At 46.9% G+C, this 19,358-nt stretch overlaps 1 protein-coding gene across 1 annotated transcript in view; it reads left to right on the forward strand.

The window, feature by feature from the left end:
• The window catches only part of RUNX3 (RUNX family transcription factor 3), an 85,583-nt gene that overhangs the window by 24,175 nt on the left and 42,050 nt on the right, over positions 1–19,358 (forward strand). The gene's annotated exons all lie outside the window — the stretch shown is intronic.

The raw sequence follows: 19,358 nt of genomic DNA on the forward strand, positions 1-19,358 counted from the left end.
AGAGTCCCCATCATGCTGCAAGAGAATGAAGTCATAGTAGGATTCCCAAGCTACAAAGACCAGAAGGGTGGTTGCTGTGTATCTTCACATGGTCTGCTTTCCTTTTTACTAGAATCTATGGCTTGGATCCCACTAAAGATTCGTGCTGATGGAAGGATTTCCGTCAGCAGAGTTGAATTTCTCCCCTTCTCTTCCTCCTGCTGCAGGCCGAAATACTGCTTCTTAGGATGGGGGAGGCACCCTAAGTTCCCCCCTAGGAACAGCATGAGGGAGGTGTTGGAGGCTTGCTATGGGGGGAGATTTCACCAAAAAATCACCCCCTCCACTTGCAGACATGCTGCATGGGATCCAACCCCTCCCCACGATCCACTGATATGTGGTAAACTTATGAGGGAAGAGTGCAGACCCTCAAGATCCCTCAACAGCTAAGCCATAACTAAGCCAGCATAGTGTAGTGGTTAAGAGCAGTAGTTTGGAGCAGTAGACTCTGATCTGGAGAACCAGGTTTGATTCCCCACTCCTCCACTTGAGCGGTGAAGGCTAATCTGTGGACTGGGTTGGTTTCCCCACTTCTACACACGAAGTCAGCTGAGTGACCTTGGGCTAGTCACACTCTCTCGGCCCCACCTACCTCACAGGGTGTCTGTTGTGAGGAGGGGGAGGGAAGGCGGTTGTAAGCCGGTTTGATTCTTCCTTAAGAGGTAGAGAAAGTGGGCACATAAAAACCAACTCTTTTTCTTCTTCTAACTAATTTACCACCATCTCTAATAGTAAATTAGTGATCCGATTTGGGTGGGATTTAAAACAACAACAACAATAATTTGGGATGGGGAGTGACTCATGCCAACTGCTAAAGCTGCACAGTGGAGCCAGTCAGCGGCCTTTTATGCATGGAATTTTTCCTGTCGCAGTCACCCCCCGACTGCTTCTGGGCTTCGTTTTAATCATGCATATATTTTCTGACCTTCAGAAGTCGACTCACTCTGCCCTCTCGTTTCCCCCTCATTTCCAGGATGCTGTTTTACCCTGAGTTTAAAGTCTGCCTTGATCACAAATCGAAAGCCAGTCCTGTGCATACTTGTCACTTCGGGTTTTTCTCCCCATGCCCATTCTTGCTTCTCCCTCCCCATGTGTCTGTCCCTCTCATCCAACCCTTCCCTCGAAGCCATTTGTGAGTGCACTAGCAAGAGAATAATGCTTGAATACCATGAGGCTGCTTATCTGGTCAGTTTCACAGAGAGGGTGGGTCAGTTTCAAATTGAACAGTTGAGAAAAGCTGAAATAACCACAAAGGACCTGTGTGGCTGCTTATTTGGTCAGTTTCACAGCAAGCATGGGACAGTTTCAGTTCTTGGCAGGATGGATTAGAGAGCGGCTGATTTGACGCCCTACCTTTATACGTGTCCTCTTATAGGCATGAAAGCCTTTTTTTTTTTTTTCGAGTGGAAGCCTACCAATGGAACGATGAATGTCACAAATGACCATGCAAGTGTTTTTATATTCTTATCACCCCTGCATTGAGTTATGCAGAAACAAATTGGTCGGGAGGGGGGTGTCTGGACCTTTCTCTGATTTGGTTGTAAAATGGCCACTAGATTCAGATCAAATGAAAGAATCTAGCTGAGGGGCTGGCGTGGGCTGGTGACTTAAAAAAAATACACCACAGCCAATTACAAAGCAACATTTTCGGGGGGGGGGACTATGTGTGGTTCAGAAGCTTCACATTTTTGCTGAGATTGCATAAATTTTTGGGGAAAGCCCCTGTACATAGTGTTTTGAGAACTCGACTGAAAATACTGCGCCGTTAGAGAGCAGCAGATCCAGCGGAATCAGACCATGCATAAAAGGCCACAGACACAGCAGGGGCATTCCCACACGCACAGGAAAATATTTAGTTTGCAAACTAACCAAAAGGAAAAAAAGTGGAAGGGAAAAACCCAACTTGATCCTGATGATGCTCCAGGATCTGTGGCATGTTCAGAGTCAGTTAAAGGGGGGGGGGATTTATCCCGATCAAGTCCATGACAACTTGGAGAATCCTGTAAGGAGACGGGGGTTGGGGTTGGGGTGGGGAGATACCAAATTGTTTCCTCCTCCCAGCCCCTCCACCTCCATGGTTTCTCCCAGGCCCCGAATGATTCCAAGCGTGCACTCTTGCTCAAGACGCACCTCGTTGGTACACGGTGATGCCTACCTCGCCCAGCCTCCTTTACAAACATCCCAGCAGAGTGCAGTCCCATCAGCGATCCCCTGGAAACCAGCCATCCTTTGCGCAGTGCGCTGCCCTGTGCCACACCGGCTTGCTTAGCATAATTGTTAATGTAGCCCTAATTCAAACTGGTGAGTCATCCCCACTCCTCTCGTGTGTTTCAACACAGAACGGAAATTAAAGATCTGTGGTGATAGGCCGATGACTCTTTGTATGTGGGATTAGTTTTTCTAATTGGACTAGTTTCTGTCGGTTTGGCCGGCCCAGCTTGGTGTTGGGCTCTTTGTATGCCAAAAGAAGAATAGGGTGTCCTCACCCCCACCTGTGCTGTTTCTCTTATGGTCTGAAATTTTGCAACTGGCGTTTGAAGGCAGCAGCCAGCGGACTGCAACAGCCGCACCCTGTTGACAAGGGATTTGGAAACTCTGCGTGGTCACAGTTAGTGGTTCACACAAGTCTGTGCACTGCTATGCTTCTGTCCCCTCAATGTCTGGCAGGTCTTGCTGCCTGGGGTCCAAGAAGAAGAAGAAGAGTTGGTTTTTATATGCCGACTTTGTATACCACTTAAGGGAGAATCAAACCGGCTTACAATCACCTTCCCTTCCCCTTCCCACAACAGATGCCCTGTGAGGTAGGTGGGGCTGAGAGAGCTCTAAAAGAGCTGTGACTAGCCCAAGGTCACCCAGCTGGCTTCGTGTGTAAGAGTGGGGAAACCAACCCAGTTCACCAGATTAGTGTCCGCCGCTCATGTGGAGGAGTGGGGAATCAACCCCGGTTCTCTGGATTAGAGTCCACTGCTCCAAAACAACGGTCTTAACCACTACACCTCACTGGCTCTCCAAGCCAAATATCTACAGTATTGCTCAGGATGGGACACCATTCACCTCCCCGGTACTGCTGGCTGAGAGGCGCCCTAGTTGTGCCTCCCCATCAGGTGGCTTGGCTGGGGAACCAGTTCTACTGGGATGCCAAAGTACCGGGGAACCTCTGCCTGTGCTATGTCTTGGAAAAGACATTGGGGAGCTGCTTATCCCCATCTCTCCTCCCCTGCCCCCCGCAACAATATCTCCTTAACTCATAGGTGACCTCTTCTAGTCTGTATTTTAAAAATGTAAAGGTAGTCCCCTGTGCAAGCACCAGGTCATTACTGACCCATGGGGTGACGTCATGACGACATTTACTAGGCAGACTATGTTTATGGGGTGGTTTCCCATTGCCTTCCCCAGTTGTCTACACTTTACCCCCAGCAAGCTGGGCACTCATTTTACCGACCTCGGAAGGATGGAAGGCTGAGTCGACCTTGAGCCGGTTACCTGAAAGCAACTTCTGTCAGGATCAAACTCAGGTTGCGAGCAGAGCTTTTGACTGCAGTACTGCAGCTTACCACTCTGCGCCACGGGGCATATTTAGACAAGGTTAATTTACCCGGAGTACAGTAGGGTGGCCACCAAGACTAGATTAATGCATGCCATCGTATTCCCTATTACTATGTATGGGTGTGAAAGCTGGACAGTGAAGAAAGCTGATAGGAAGAAAATAGATTCCTTTGAAATGTGGTGTTGGAGGAGAGTGTTGCGGATTCCGTGGACTGCCAAAAAAACAAATCAGTGGGTTATAGATCAAATCAAGCCTGAACTGACCCTAGAAGCTAAAATGACTAAACTGAGGCTGTTGTATTTTGGTCACGTCATGAGACGACAAGGTCACTGGAAAAGACAGTCATGCTAGGAAAAGTTGAGGGCAGCAGGAAAAGAGGAAGACCCAACAAGAGATGGATTGACTCAATAAAGGAAGCCACGGCCTTCAATTTGCAGGATCTGAGCAGGGCTGTCAAAGATAGGACATTTTGGAGGACTTTCATAGGGTCGCCATGAATCGGAAGCGACTTGACGGCACTTAACACACACACACAGTAGGGTGATAGTTAAGTCCTTGAAGTCCTAAAATAGAAAACAAGGAAACTGTGTCTTGCTGAACTCTTGCTCCTTTATTCTGCTACTTTTGTGTGCAACTGCACATGCTGAGACACATGCATGAGTGTGCGGGCAGGTGGATTTCTCATTGCTGCAGGGCAGCAAAAGACAACAGGCCACTCTCTGTACCCCAAAAGTAAGAACAGTTCTTCTCCTGAGCCACCAATCTGCCCACTTGCGGAAGCACAATAAGGAGGTTGACGATGACCTGCAGGGTGTCAGGTGACTGCCACTCATCAGCAATACAGGAGGAGATTGACATCCTCTCCTTCACTTCATTGCTCACTCTAGGGGAGGGTCCGTGGCTCAGTGGTAGAACCTCTGCTTGGCATGCAGAAGGTCCCAGTTTCAATCCCTGGCATCTCCAGTTAAAGGGACTAGGCAAGGAGGTGATGTGAGAGACCTCTGCCTGAGACCCTGGAGAGTCGCTGTTGGTCAGAGTAGACAATACTGACTCCGATTGACCAAGAGTCTGATTCAGTATAAGGCAGCTTCATGTGTTCACGAGGGGATGTGTGCCTTGCTAAGTTGGGGTGCTAAAATTCCTTGATCCGGCCCTGCAAGGAAAACCTTGTCCTCACTAGGAATACTGCAAATTTTTGCGCGAACGTGTTTGACTGTCAAGCTTACCACTTTCGAAGGTGGCGATCAGATGTGAACCGATCGCCCTGCCTGTTCCGATCATGCCGAACAGCCGTGATTCCGCAAATGCCTGCCAAACCAGTTTGCGTCGGGTTTCCCTAAAACGGATCAAGCATAAAGACGCTACCAATTTCAACTGACCAACGACCATTAGTGTCACTAAGGACTACTTGGGCAAACACAGAAGGGTAGAGTTTTATTGAAAAACAACATTACTCGATGGCTGGTTTTATATGGTTTGTGAGCCGTCTGATTGCCTTACTGTAGCCAACCAGTAGAAAACCTATGCTGATCCACACACCACAGTATAAACAAAACAACCAGCTTGATGGCAAATGGTCTATAAGTTATAATATAACAATTTCCCTGTAAATTAATAAACCAAAGATTTATCTACCATTCATAATAGAATACAAAATCATTCAGTCAGTTAAGTTGGAAACAGATGAGTCACTCCTTCGTGGAGGCTTCTGAACGGTTTGCCTTTAATCTTGGAAAAACAATTGCCTTATGCAGCAAGGACGGGTAGTAGAACTTACTCAGGTTATGTGAGAACGCACCTCCAAATAAAGCCAGTCGAGTTGTACTGTGTGGTTGGTAAGGTATACAGCCTGCTGAACACCCCTGAACAGGTCCCTGAACTGTTGAAAAATCAGGTCTCTGTTCACAATCGGCAAACAGGACATGACCTGAACCAGTGGGTGTTCAGGCATCCCTCGTCCTCGCGTTTCCACTCCAGTCCTTCCTACTCATTGGCTGGTGTACCTGGCTTGCAAAACCAGCCTGAATTCTTGAACCCTCCCACTGAGTACTTTTTTGTTTAAATAATAGAGAGGAAACAGAGGTGGGGTGGTTGCACCAGGAAGGAGGGGTGTAGCCAAAAAACTTCTTCCGCCCCAGAGATGAAAGTAGAAAGATACAGGTGGCTGCATCTGATGAAAAGCTCTGTGTGTTTTCCCCCCTCTTTTATCTGCAATCAGGCAGTTAATTGGCTAATTGTGGTGATTAATTGAGGCACGTTTCTATTTCCGCTTCCTTGTGGTCTTCAAAGGAAACCATGGACTTAAGATGCTGAGTGGTGGATGTCAGAACATTGAAACATAGATTACACAGCAGTGTGACCCAGTGGATAGAAGATTTCTTTTGCTCGGTTTGGACATGGGTTCAAATCCTGGTGAGGGCTGTTTCGTACACTTAGAGAGAGGCCATGGGTCAGGGATAGAGCACCTATTTGCATTTTTTATTTATACCCTGCTTTGCTCCCCAATGGGAGCTTACAACATCATTCTCTTCTCCTCCATTCCACCCTTGCAACAAGTCTGTGAGGTAGGCTAGGGTGAGAGAGAAAGAGAGAGTGACTGGCCCAAAGACACCCCAGTGAGCTTCCATGGCAGAGTGGGGAATCGATCCTGGTGCGCCCAACTCCTAGTTTGATAACTCTAACCACTACACCGCATTGGCTCTCCTGGCTTTGCATGTGCAAGGTTTCTGTCTCAATCTCTGGTCCTCCCAGTCAAGGGGTAGCAAGTGCTAGAGAAGCCCTTTCTATGAGGCCATGGAGATCTGCGGCCAATCAGAGTAAACCATACTGAGCTAGACGCACCAGTGGCACAACTTGGAGGGCTTTAAGAGGGGAGTGGACATGTTCACGGAGGAGGGGGGTATTCACGGCTACTAGTTAAAATGGATACTAGTCATGATGCATACCTGTCCTCTCCAGGATCAGAGGAGCATGCCTATTATCTTAAGTGCTGTGGAACACAAGCAGGACAATGCTGCTGCAGTCGTCTTGTTTGGGGGCTTCCTAGAGGCACCTGGTTGGCCGCCCTGTGAACAGACTGCTGGACTTGATGGACCTCGATCTGATCCAGCAGGGCTTTTCTTATGTTCTTATGACTCCATTCATCCGTTCATGCAGGATTGGATTTCAGGGCCAGTTGATTCATTGCTATGAGAAGAAAAAGTCCTGTGGTACATTAAGGACTAATTATTATGACCTCAGGCTTTCAAGGGGGAAGGGCCTGATTAATCAGAGGAAAACCTTTAACAATAAGCTGTGCAATTAAAAATGAGTCTGGCACAGTAAAAACTAAGACATTATTATTATTAATTATTATTGTTATTGTTATTTATTAGAAAAATGGAGTTGAAAGGGACCTCCAGGGCCATCTAGTCCAACCCCCTGCACAATGTAGGAAATTCACAAATACCTCCCCCCATACCCCCAGTGACCCCTACTCCATGCCCAGAAGATGGCAAAAAACAAACAAACAAACAAAAAACACCACCTTCCGGGATCCCTGGCAATCTGGCCTGAAGGAAAATTATTTCCTAACCCCAAAGTGCGATTGACATTACCCTGGGTGTGTAAGAAAGGGCCACAAGAGCTGAGCACTGACTCCTCTCTTCCTACCTTCCCTCTCATGTTCTGCCTAAGTTCACAGAATCAGCCTTGCTGTCAGATGGCCATCTAGCCTCTGCTTAAATACCTCCAAAGAAGGAGAGCCCATCACCTCCCGAGGAAGCCTGTTCCACCGAGGAACCGCTCTGTCAGAAAGTTCTTCTAATTTTTATCTGGAAACTCTTTTGATTTACTTTCAACCCGTTGGTTCTGGTCCGACCTTCTGGGGCAACATTATTATTATCATTACTACTACTACTACTATATAGCACTCCTTTTTCACTGAGACTCAAGGCAGATTGCAAATTCAGTCAGCCAACAAAGATGAACTGTGAAGTGGGGCTAGGACTGAAAAACTGGAAACCAATAGAAGGAGAAGGGAAACAACAACTAAGGCAACAAAACAGTCAGTGCAAGCAAAGAACTGTCTAAGCCGGCATCCATTGCCTGGCCCAGTTTGTTAGCAGTGTGAAACGTTCGTTTCTTGGCAGATGTTAGCCCTTCCAGCACTGTGCAGATGAAAACAGACAAGCTTTGTTGGTGTGGGATATCCTGTTAAACATTTGACACTGTGAGTTCCCACTACAGCACTGTGACTCTCCTGGGTTCAGCTCCCTTCCCCAGTGAAACCCTCGAGCAGGAACGGGATAAATCCTCTCTCTTGTGCCCATGGGGATGTGTATGCTGTTGCACATTGTTACCATGCATGGTATGAACTTATTCTGCTCTAATCCTTGGCCTCAATGGACTTAAAAGCTATGTGGGCATAAAAGCTGTTGATGTTTGAGTTAGAAATATATTAGAGAGAAAAAGACATCATGGGCCTGTTGTATATTTGCAACAGTTCAAAACATGCTGCTGCCTCATGTAAAATGGCTGGTAGGGCAGGGCCATGGCTCACTGGTAGAGCTTCTGGTTTGCATTCAGAAGGTCCCAGGTTCAGTCCCCAGCATCTCCAGTTTTAAAAGGGATTAGATAGTAGGTCACGTGCAAAGACCAGTGGAGGAGAGCTGCCACCAGTCCGAGTAGACAATACTGACCTTGCTAGATCAAGGCTGTGGCTTGGTATATGGCAGCTACGAAGGGGATGTGGCCTCATGGTACAGCATCTGCTTTGCAAGCAGAAGGTCTCACGTTTAATCCTCCACCTGAGATTCCAGAGAGCCACTACCAGTCTTAGTAGACAAGACTGACCAATAGGGTTGCCATGTCCGAGTTGGGAAATATCTGGAAATTTTGTGGGTGGAGCCTGAGGAGGGCAGGATTTGGAGAGGGGAGGGACTTCAATGCAATAGAGTCCAATTGCCAAAGCAGCAATTTTCTCCAGGGGAACTGATCCCTATTGGCTGGAGATCAGTTTTAATAGCAGAAGATCTCCAGCCACCACCTGGAGGCTGGCAACCCTACTGACCAATGAGTTGACTCAGTAGAAGATGACTTTCATGTGCCTTCATGCGCATCTACTCATGTGCATGGGCACAAGAAACTAGATTTGTCCACCTCCCCCTTAAAACCTTCATTTGGAGGGAGGGTTGAACCATTGAAATAGTGTCAACGCTATGTTTTTAATTCTGACTAATAATTCACCAAGATTCCCTTTGCCCAAAGGAAAAACAGAGACAAAATCTGAACAGTGATTGGCTAGGAACAGCTACTACTACCGGCATGGTGTGGTGGTTAAGAGCAGTGGTTTGGAGCTGTGGACTCTGATCTGGCGAACTGGGCTTGATTCCCTACTCCTCCACATGAGCGGCGGAGGCTAATCTGATGATCTGGATTTGTTTCCCCACTCCTACACATGAAAGAGCCCCGTGGTGCAGAGTGGTAAAGCTGCAGTACTGCAGTCCAAACTCTGCTCACGACCTGAGTTCGATCCCAACGGAAGTTGGTTTCAGGTAGCCGGCTCAAGGTTGACTCAGCCTTTCACCCTTCCGAGGTCGGTCAAATGAGTACCCAGCTTGCTGGGGGTAAAGGGAAGATGACTGGCAAACCACCCCATAAACAAAGGCTGCCTAGAAAACGTTGGGATGTGACGTCATCCCATGGGTCAGGAATGACCCGGTGCTTACACAAGGGACCTTTACCTTACCTACACATGAAGCCAGCTGGGTGACCTTGAGCTTGTCTCACACTCTCAGCCCCACCTACCTCACAGGGTGTCCATTGTGGGAAGGGAAGGAGATTGTAAGCCGGTTTGATTCTCCCTTAAGTGGTAGAGAAAGTCGGCATATAAAAACCAACTCTTCTTCTTCTTCACCTTCACCACAGTGGCTGATAAATAGGAGTACAGAACAAGGCATGTGGGGCATGGGGAGGGGGAGATGGTATCACAAAGAGGTGTGAGGTGAGGTGTGTCCCACAGCACAAATGAAAAGGAGATGCAGCCAAAAGAGGCCAATTAAAGAGGGCGTGTCCCACTCCCAACTGGTGGTGAATTGGCAAAGGCAATATGCACAAACACCTTAAAGAGAGACAATTATTTTTGTGTGGAGCTGGCCACTCCTAATCACTTTATGGGGGGGGGGAATGCGCATAACAATTTTAAGAAAGATGAACAACCAAATGTTTGAAGGAGACAATCACATGCCGGGAGCCGTCGCTAGTCTGAGTAGTCTAGGTTAAGTTTGGCGGAGCCATGGTCTGAATCAGTATTAAGGGTTTTGTGGGTTTGTGCTACAGATCAAACGGCCCTTAAAGGGACGGCTGCAGGGGGAGCTTCCGGAGGCAGCCCGCCAGCCCCCCTGCCTTTATTGTCCAGCAACCTGCCCACACCCCCATTCACTTCTGTAATTGCATCTTCTTGTTTTATGCCAAAGCATCTCCCATTTGTCAAAAATCACAACCAAAGCGAAGGTGTACATGAGAATGGGGGTGTTCATTTAGTTGCATTTGTGTGTGTGTGTGCTGTGTGTGCGTGTGGGCTTCTCAAGCTAGGGTTGCACATTTTTGAAAAATTAGGGGTGGCGACACAGGACGCAACCGTTTGGCCATCCTCCATTCGGTGAAGCGCTTGGCGGTCTTTTCAGCAGCTGTCAGTGATTATCCTGGCAACTGAAAGCTCTCAGAAAGCATTCCTCTAAAATGCACAGGCGGCTTTCTCTTTTTTTAACAAAAAAATTATAATAATTATCGTCAAAATTAGCATAGCCCGAAACTTTCCCAAAAGAACCGTGTTTGCAAAACATGCCATGTTATCGTCTGCATCGACCGTGTGTGTTTGCAGTCAGATGTGGACATAACCCTGCAAACAGGAAGTAATAAAATAGCTGAACTTCCTGAGGTATTTCCTTTATAAGTTTTGTTTGTTTGTTTCCAAAGCGTTTAAAAAAACCCTACAAAGATCTTTTGCAAGTCACAGCTTTTAATTATTATGAGCAACTAGGTGTGCTTCAGGAAACAAACTGAGGTAAGGGTTGCCAGCAGTGAACGCGTGAACACATGAAGCTGCCTTCTACTGAATCAGACCCTTGGTCCATCCAAGTCAGTATCGTCTACTCAGACCGGCAGCGGCTCTCCAGGGTCTCAGGCGGAGGTCTTTCACATCACCTACTTGCCTAGTCCCTTTAACTGGAGATACCGGGGATTGAACCTGGGACCTTCTGCATGCCAAGCAGATGCTCTACAAACTGAGCCACAATCCCTCCCACTGCCTTGGCAAATTCCAGTAGATTTTGAGAGTGCAGTTTGAGGATGGTGCAGTCACTTCTAGGTGACGCTATAGGAATTTACTTTAATCTCTGTGGTAAAGACCATAGAGACACAGAGAAATTCTTAGAGAGTCACCGTGGAGCCTATTTTCCAGACTTGTTTTTCTCCCCATCCTCTGTTTCTTGAGGGTGTGAGATTGGGGCTGCAGGCAGGCAAATGGCAAGCTTAGTGAGACAGCTGCCTCAGGCAGTAGATTTTGGGCCCTACTGAGGGTGGCAAAATGGGAGAGAAGGGACTATGGGAGCCACAATCAACCAAGAACGAATGGGTGACCTGTTCTTGCACTAGGGTTGCCAACTGCCAGGTAGTAGCAGGAGATCTCCTGCTAATTCAACTGTTCTCCATCCGATAAAGATCAGATCACCTGGAGAAAAATGGCCGCTTTGGCAATTGGACTCTATGGCATTGAAGCCCCTCCCCTCCTCAGGCTCCGCCCCAAAAATCTCCTGCCGGTGGCGAAGAGGGACCTGGCAACCCTATCTTGCACATAAGGTTGCCTGGAACTCTGAGGTTCAGCTGGTGACACCTGGAAACTACAGGGTAGATCTTGGCAGATCAGGGAGGATCCTAATAGGGTAGAGACAGAGTTTCCTGGTACAGGGTGGGATTAGGGGGAAGAACCTGATTGTGTTTAGTACCTCTAGGGATGAGTCTGATGGATAGGGTTGCCAGCTCCGGGTTGGGAAATACCTGGAGATTTTTAGGGCGGAGTCTGAGGAGGGCGGGGTTTAGGGAGGGGAGGGACTTCAATGCTATAGCGACCAATTGCCAAAGTGGCCATTTTCTCCCGGTGATCTCGGCTGGAGATCAGTTGTAATAGCAGGGGATCTCCAGCTAGTACCTGGAGGTTGGCAACCCTTCTGATGGACTGGAGGCAGATGTTCTCAAGCCTAACGTAAATAGACACACACACACACTGAATTCTATGTACTTTTCTTAAGGTAAATCTTCTGTGTTAATAGGCATGTTGTAAATAGTTTGAATAAAATAGAAATGAATGAGTAAACCCTTGGCATGGCCCAGTGTGCGCATGAACACATGAAGCTGCCTGATATTGAATCAGACCATCAATCCATCAAGGCCAGTATTGTCTGCTCTGACTGGCAGCAGTTCTCCAGGGTCTTGGGGTAGAGGTCTTTCAAATCACCTGCTACCTGATCCTTTTAACTGGAGATGTTGGGGATTGAACTTGGGGCCTTCTGCATGCAAAACAGAGGCTCCACCACTGAGCCATGGCCCCTCCCCAGAATCTGTGGGGCAACCAGAAAACCACCTTGGCTTTTTGAAAAACACTTTTTAATGAATGTGGTTAAAAACAGCTTCTGGGAGCCATCAAAAGTCATCAGCTGGCTGGGGAGGGGGGGCAGAGACTAGATGGTCCAACTTCTGTTCAAGCGACAGCAACAGAGGCCTGTTTGAAAGGGGCTGTGGCTCAGTGGTAGGGTGTCTGTTTTGCATGCAGAAGGTCTCAGGTTCAGTCCCCACCATCTCTAATTACAAGGATTGGGGGTAGATAATGGGAAAGCCCCTACCTAAGGCCCTGGAGAGCTACTGCCAGTAGGATTGCCAGGTCCCTCTTCGCCACTGGCGGGAGATTTTTGGGGCGGAGCCTGAGGAGGGCAAGGTTTGGGAAGGGGAGGGAATTCAATGCCATAGAGTCCAATTGCCAAAGTGGCCATCTTCTCCTGGTGAACTGATCTCTATCGGCTGGAGATCAGTGGTAATAGCAGGAGATCTCCAGCTAGTACCTGGAGGTTGGCAACCCTAGCTGCCAGTCTGCGATACTAACCTTGATAGATCAAGGGTCTGACTTAGTAGAAGGCAGCTGCACATATTCCTGTGGCCCTAGAGACGTCTGCTGGGACCTGTGGCTTAGAGGTGATGGGCCTGTACACCTGTCCTTTCCATGCTCAGAGGTCAGGTATGTTGCTGCCCTCTTCTGGGGAGAATGCAAGACCTGTCGGCATCTATATGTATTATCGATAATGAGTCAAGGTGTGGTGTGGGGAAACAGGTTGCTCACTTTTACTCCTGTGCCTTTAAGGACAACTTGGTCTGTAACCATTTAGCAGGTCGAAGCTATTCCTAGCATGGAGACATCACCTGTTTAAACCCTGTAGGTCAGGCAGATCTAACAGCAGATGTTCTCCAGCCTAACGTAAATAGACACACCCCCAGTTCTGTGTTCTTTTCTCAAGGTAAATCTTCTGTGTTGATAGGCATGTTGTAAATAGTTTGCATAAAATAGAAATGAATGAGTAAACCCTTGGCATGGCCCAGTGCGCGCATGAACACATGAAGCTGCCTGATATTGAATCAGACCATCAATCCATCAAGGCCAGTATTGTCTGCTCTGACTGGCAGCAGTTCTCCAGGGTCTTCCTGGCATGGAGACATCACCTGTTTAAACCCTGTAGGTCAGGTGGGCTCTTACAGGCAGAAGAGCGGTGGGGAGGGGGAGGGGAGAGACCGACCAACAGACCCCGGCCACCCAGCCATCTTCTGTGGCGGAGTGGGGGATTCAATTCTGGGTCTTCTAGATCTTAAACCAGGGGTGGGGGACCTTTTTTCTGCCAAGGGCCATTGGGTATTTATAACAACATTCGCGGGCCATACAAAATTATCAACTTAAAAATTAGCCGACCAAGCCCCAAGCAGGCAGCTGCCCCAGATGACCCCCCCTTCATGGGCAAGCAGGCAGGCATCCAACCGGTGGCGCACTCGCCCACCTAGTGGCACAGCATGGTCGGGGCCGGATTCTACAGCCAGCTCCTGCTACATCCACCTGCAGGGATGAAATGAGGACACACTGGCTAAGAACTCCCCCCCGCACGCATGCATTTTGGCTCTGCCCCCTTTAACCCCTCCGTTGTCGCCACTTCTGCCCCCAGCCCTCTTGTAATACAGAGGGAATACGTTTCTCCATGGCCTGGGTGGGAAAGGGTTAACACAGTTTCTTGGGCGGTCCTAGTAGCTCCATAGCTAATGACTCTTCTGCAAGGGGGGAAAAGGTTCCTTTTCTCAGCAAAACAAACTCACGTCTGCCTTGAATAGAGGCTATTCCTGTCCGCGAGAGGGGGTGGATCACCAGTCTTAGACCCTTCTGAGCTAGAGATCTGCCAGGACCCACAAAGGGCCAGACAAAATGATTCTGCCGGCCTTAAATGGCCCCTGGCTTGATGTTCCCCACCCCTGTCTTAAACCAACAGACTTACCACTGTACCCTGCTGGGTCTTGCAGGCAGGTCACTAGGTGTATGAAACACACAAACAAGCTGGGTTTGCAAAGGGTTACGCCTGACACAAGAGAGCCTAATATTGATTAGGAGGCCTCCCAGCTAACTGCTTCACCATTTTCGACCCAATTACAAGTCCAGCTTTTAGAAAAAGTTTATAAGGCTGCAAAGGGAGATCCAGATCTCTGTCCCCACAAAGTTCCCAGTGGGATCCCAAGCAGGTTTTTTACTGTATGAACACTGTTCTTGCTGCCAATTGGTTCTTCAACAGGCGGGTGTAATTCAAAGTAAAATACATACTGCTAAGTAAAGGTAAAAGTAGTCCCCTGTGCAAGCACCGGGTCATTCCTGACCCAAGGGGTGAAGTCACATCCCAACGTTTACTAGGCAGACTGTGTTTACGGAATGGTTTGCCATTGCCTTCCCCAGTCATCTGCACCTAACCCCCAGTAAGGTGGGGACTCATTTTACCGACCTCGGAAGGATGGAAGGCTGAGTCAACCTTGAGCCAGCTACCTGAAATCGACTTCTGTCGGGATTGAACTCTGGTCATGAGCAGAGCTAAGTACAACACTGTTTTTCATATTACACAAGAATGCAGACCTCGGTACTTGTTCTCCAGTGCTGTCTGCACAACGCTGGCTGGAATGTCTGCCCAAATCTCTGTGGGGAAGGCAAGGGAAATAGAAAAGGCAGTGAGACCAGCATGTGCCGAAGCAAACCAGGATTTGAGTGATCCGCCACACGCTGGTATCACAAATTAAACCATAGTTAAAATTGTTTTGCGTTAGGGTCTGACTGAGCCTAGGATTCATGAAAAAATTATGCTATCCATGCTTTTTTTTTTACTATGTCCCTCAAAGCCTGGTTGCTTTAGCTAACCATGGACAATGAAAAATTTAATTCTAACTGTGGTTACAATAAACCATGGTTTTGCACTGTGTCCAACCAAGCCCTAAGGCTTCAACTAACCTAAGTTAGTGCAATATATAATGCTAACCATGGTCACAGTCAACCATGGTTTTGCAGTCTGTTCAGCTGCGCCTATGGCTTCCGCTAACCAAGGTTAGTTAAAAAAAAAAAACCATAGTGCTAACTATGGTTAATGTTTAAAGGGTGGCAGTTGTGAGCAACGGGGAGGAGTAGAGGGCGCTCCGAATTTCCTAACTGTGATTAGAAGTTTGGTCTTCGTTGAGTTGGAACTGGCCCCAAGAGAGGCGTAGAAACAAAAGGTGCTGCTTATGTGTATGAATGCTGAGAAGCAGGGAGAAATGTCTCTGAAATGTTTCCTGTTTACAGCTCAAGCAAACTTTAAGAATAAAGTCTGTTTTTAATGTTTACTGTTACACTTGGAAAACATGATTAATGTGGATGTTTTCCCTCCAGCAAGATTTTTTTTTTAAATATAAGGAGTCAACAGGCAGGCTTCTGTTCTGCAGAATTGAACAAAATGATCCCACTTGGCTTTGATTTTCTCTTCTGGGGCAAGGCAGCTTTGGATGTATAGCACTCATCCCGTGCTCATTTAGATGAGGTGATTGGGATATTGCTTCAATGTGGAAAATTCCTCCTCTCCTGCCGAAGAAGCTGATTACGTTCCCCCCTCTTCCTGCTTGCTAGGGACATGGCAGGGGGGGATGATCCAAAATCTTTTGGCTTCCTACAAAGTGCCTCAGATCTTTCACCCAAGCAGGAGGCTCCAGTCTGGCTTTAGGTGAAATTGGGTGATCTCTCCAGACCAACTGGGTGTCATCAAATTTTGTCCAAAGCGCAGAGAGGTTCTTTACTAGTTCTGGACTCTCAACAGAACACCCCAGAGAGCTAGTTCCAGATAAAGGGAAAATATTTACAAAATGATGTATAGATGGTACTTGACACCTAAAAAACTGGCAATGATGTTCATTTCATCATATGTGGTGGACTTGTGATAAAGCAAAAAACTTTTGGGACATGGTTTACAATGAAATAAGGTTAATTATACAAAACAATGTACCTAAAACACCTGAAATGATGTTACTAAGTATGATACCTGACTCTATTGTATCTCAGAGATCATTTTTGATATATGCCACCACAGCTGCGAGACTAATTTATGCAGCTAAATGGAAGACAACGGAAATTCCAGACAAAAAAGACTGGATACAAAAGATGTTAGAAATGGCAGAAATGGCAAAACTTACTGCATTGATAAATCAAAAAGACAATGTACAATTCATGGGTGAATGGGAGGCATGGAGGGTTTACTGTGAAACTGAACTTCAAATGGGGGAATTTAAAGGTTACTCATTGATCGAATCCACTTTTCAAAGATATTGTTGAAGAAATGTGATACACTAATTTTGCTTTTAATTTTAAATAATTTCTTTATTATTGTATCGAGGAAAGACACCATATTTAGTTATACAAGACAATATTAGGATTAGAATTTTCAATACAAAAGAGTAAATAGGTTTATAACAAGATGGAGGAAGATGAAGGGGAAGTTTTCTAGATTTACTTAACAACAAAGATATATTTTCAACAATAATGTTATTTTTTTCTTTTTTCCACTGATAAATTGTATACATTGTTAAAATGTTTCGTTTAAAATATTATGAAAAATAATAAAAGCTGTTTTTTAAAAAAACAGATAAATGGCCAAGAGACTCAACTATGAACTCCTTGCTTTGGATTCTGCATCTGTTGTGAGCTTGCTAGACAGCCATGGGCAGGCAATTCTCGCAGCCTAACAGCACAATCCTAAACAGATTTACTCAGAATTGCATCCTGTTTTATTCAGGATTGCAGCCTTAGGTCATTTATGCAGGGGAATTTTACCTAAGGTTCATTGCTCGCTGGACCCACACTTTCCTGTTGGTAGTTTATGCACGAGCAGTCTTCAAGCTCAAATCAGGAAGTATTTGAATCCCAGCCCCTTGAAATGCTGCTTCGTAATTGGCTGTACTGAGAGAAAAGCCCCCCTCCCCCGAAACACAATTGCCACATAAAAAAGCATGTTAAGAGCATTTTAAGAACAAAAACTAAAACGGAGCTATTTGAAAGGAGGGGAGAAACCCAAGCCTCGTTTTAAAAAGCCTTTTGCTCAGAAAGAACTCTGAGGAAGCAGGAAGCATTTGAATCCCCGCCCTTTGACATGCTGCTTTATAAATTGCTGTCTGCTTGCTTTGAGAGAAACCAAGCTTCTTTGTCCTGCTCTTTGCTTAATGCATGGGGATTTCACCCGGGCTGAGCTCAGGGGAGATGGAAGAATCGGGTTAACAGAGGAACGGGAAGTCCCAGGATTTGTGAAGGCTGGCAGCAAGGTCTTCTCTAATGGTCAGAAAACTCTTGCATAAATCCAAGGAACAACCGAGACAGAACTGGGGACGAACGTGAGTGAAAGTACCCATGCATAAACAACCTTAGTCTTCCACTTGCAGGGAGAGGCCATAACATAGCAGAAAAGCTACACCTTGCTTGGCAGGCAGAAAATCTTGGGTTAAATCCCTGGTGTCTCCAATTTTAAAAAGATCTCAGCTAGTGGGGGTTCGTAAAGAAAGAACTTGAGGGAAAACATGAAAAAATTACTTCAGAAAGTAGGGTTACCAACTCCAGGTTGGGAAATGCCTGTAGGTTTGGGTATAGAGCCTGGGGAAGGCAGGCTTTGGGTCAGGGAGGGACCTCAGAAGGGTATTATGCCATACAGTCCACTCTTGAAAGAACCAGTTTCTTCTAGGCAATTGATCTCTGTAGTCTGGAGATCAGTTACTATTCCAGGAGATCTCCAGGCCCCACCTGGTAATTGGAGAAGATAAGTGGTCTTTTGACCATTTCAGACTTGAAACCCACTGAGGTGCAACCGCATGATAGGAAGATGTGTGACATCAGAAAGAGGGAAGTCACAAACGGTGGCCTCGCCAGGACCATGGGCAAAAGAGCCAAGGATAGGAAATGCAGCCCAAGCACCAGGAGATGCCACCAGGGTAAGGGCCAAGCTAAGGTCAGAGCCATGGAGGAATCCTCTCGAGCTACTGGATGACCTTACCTCGCTGCCCTGCTTCGCTTCTCAGCATGCATGCCAAGTGAGGGAGGAGGCTTCACGCCCTTGCTCTCTATGCAGGACGTCCATCCAAGGGAAACAAAAAGGTGGGGCAGCTCTGTAAGGGCTTGCCACCCCACAGGAGAGCCTCCATGAGCTGAGGGTCCCAGCCTGTCTGTTGAAGACAGCTGGGGTAGACAGGGCTGAGCTAGATGAGCCAATGAACGGTATCAGTGAAATGTAGCTTCTTTTTTGCTTGGGAGAGGCCAGAGCTCCGTAATGGAGCTTGTGCTCCGAGTGCAGAAGAAGGTCTCCAGTTCAACCTCTGGCATCTTGCAGTTAAAGGATCTCAGGTAGCAGGTGGCGGGGAAAGATTTTCCCATCTGAAATCCAAGGGAGCACTGCCAGCCACAGTAAACTATACTGAGCTTGATGGGCCAATGGGTTGACTCATATAAGTAGACAGAAGAGTTAATAAAGTGGGTAATAGTAGTGATCTGCCTTGTGGGACTACTGAAACGATGTTCCAAAATAGGAGCACGTTCACACATGCCAAATAATGCACTTTTAATCCACTTTCAGTACACTTCAGTGTTCGTTTGCAAGTGGATTTTGCCAGTTCACACAGTAAAATCCAGCTTCAAAGTACATTGAAAGCAGACTGAAAGTGCATTATTCGGCATGTGTGAACGTGCCCATGGAGAGCTGTGAATGCTCTGAAGTGCTCTATACATGCTAAGGAGCATTATTGTTGTTCTAATACTGGGGAGAGGCAGCTGAGTCGTCCCCCCCCCCCAGCACTTCTTGGCTAACAAACTTGCATCAATATCTTTTGTAGGTCGGGATGTACAGGACATTGCAAAATGTGCCAGATTTCCTAGTAATTCTTTTTGCTTGTGAAATTTTGTAGTAGCCGATGTTTGGAGGCAGCTCGAATTTCAGCCTAAATAGTACTAAAACACAAAGGGTCTTGTTGTTCGGCATGGATGCTGAGATTCTTTGGTCTTATTTATTTAGAGTTCTTTCCCCCCTCCTTTTCTACTACAATACGACTTAAATGTTTAATAGCAGAATAAATAATCACAACACTGAGAACTAAAACCCCAAAACAGCAGAAATCCCCTGCTTTGGGTCGAGTCGCTCTAACCACTATACCACACTAATTGTCATAA

Source organism: Euleptes europaea, chromosome 3 (genome assembly GCF_029931775.1).
Source record: "Euleptes europaea isolate rEulEur1 chromosome 3, rEulEur1.hap1, whole genome shotgun sequence".
Taxonomy (NCBI): Eukaryota; Metazoa; Chordata; class Lepidosauria; order Squamata; family Sphaerodactylidae; genus Euleptes; species Euleptes europaea.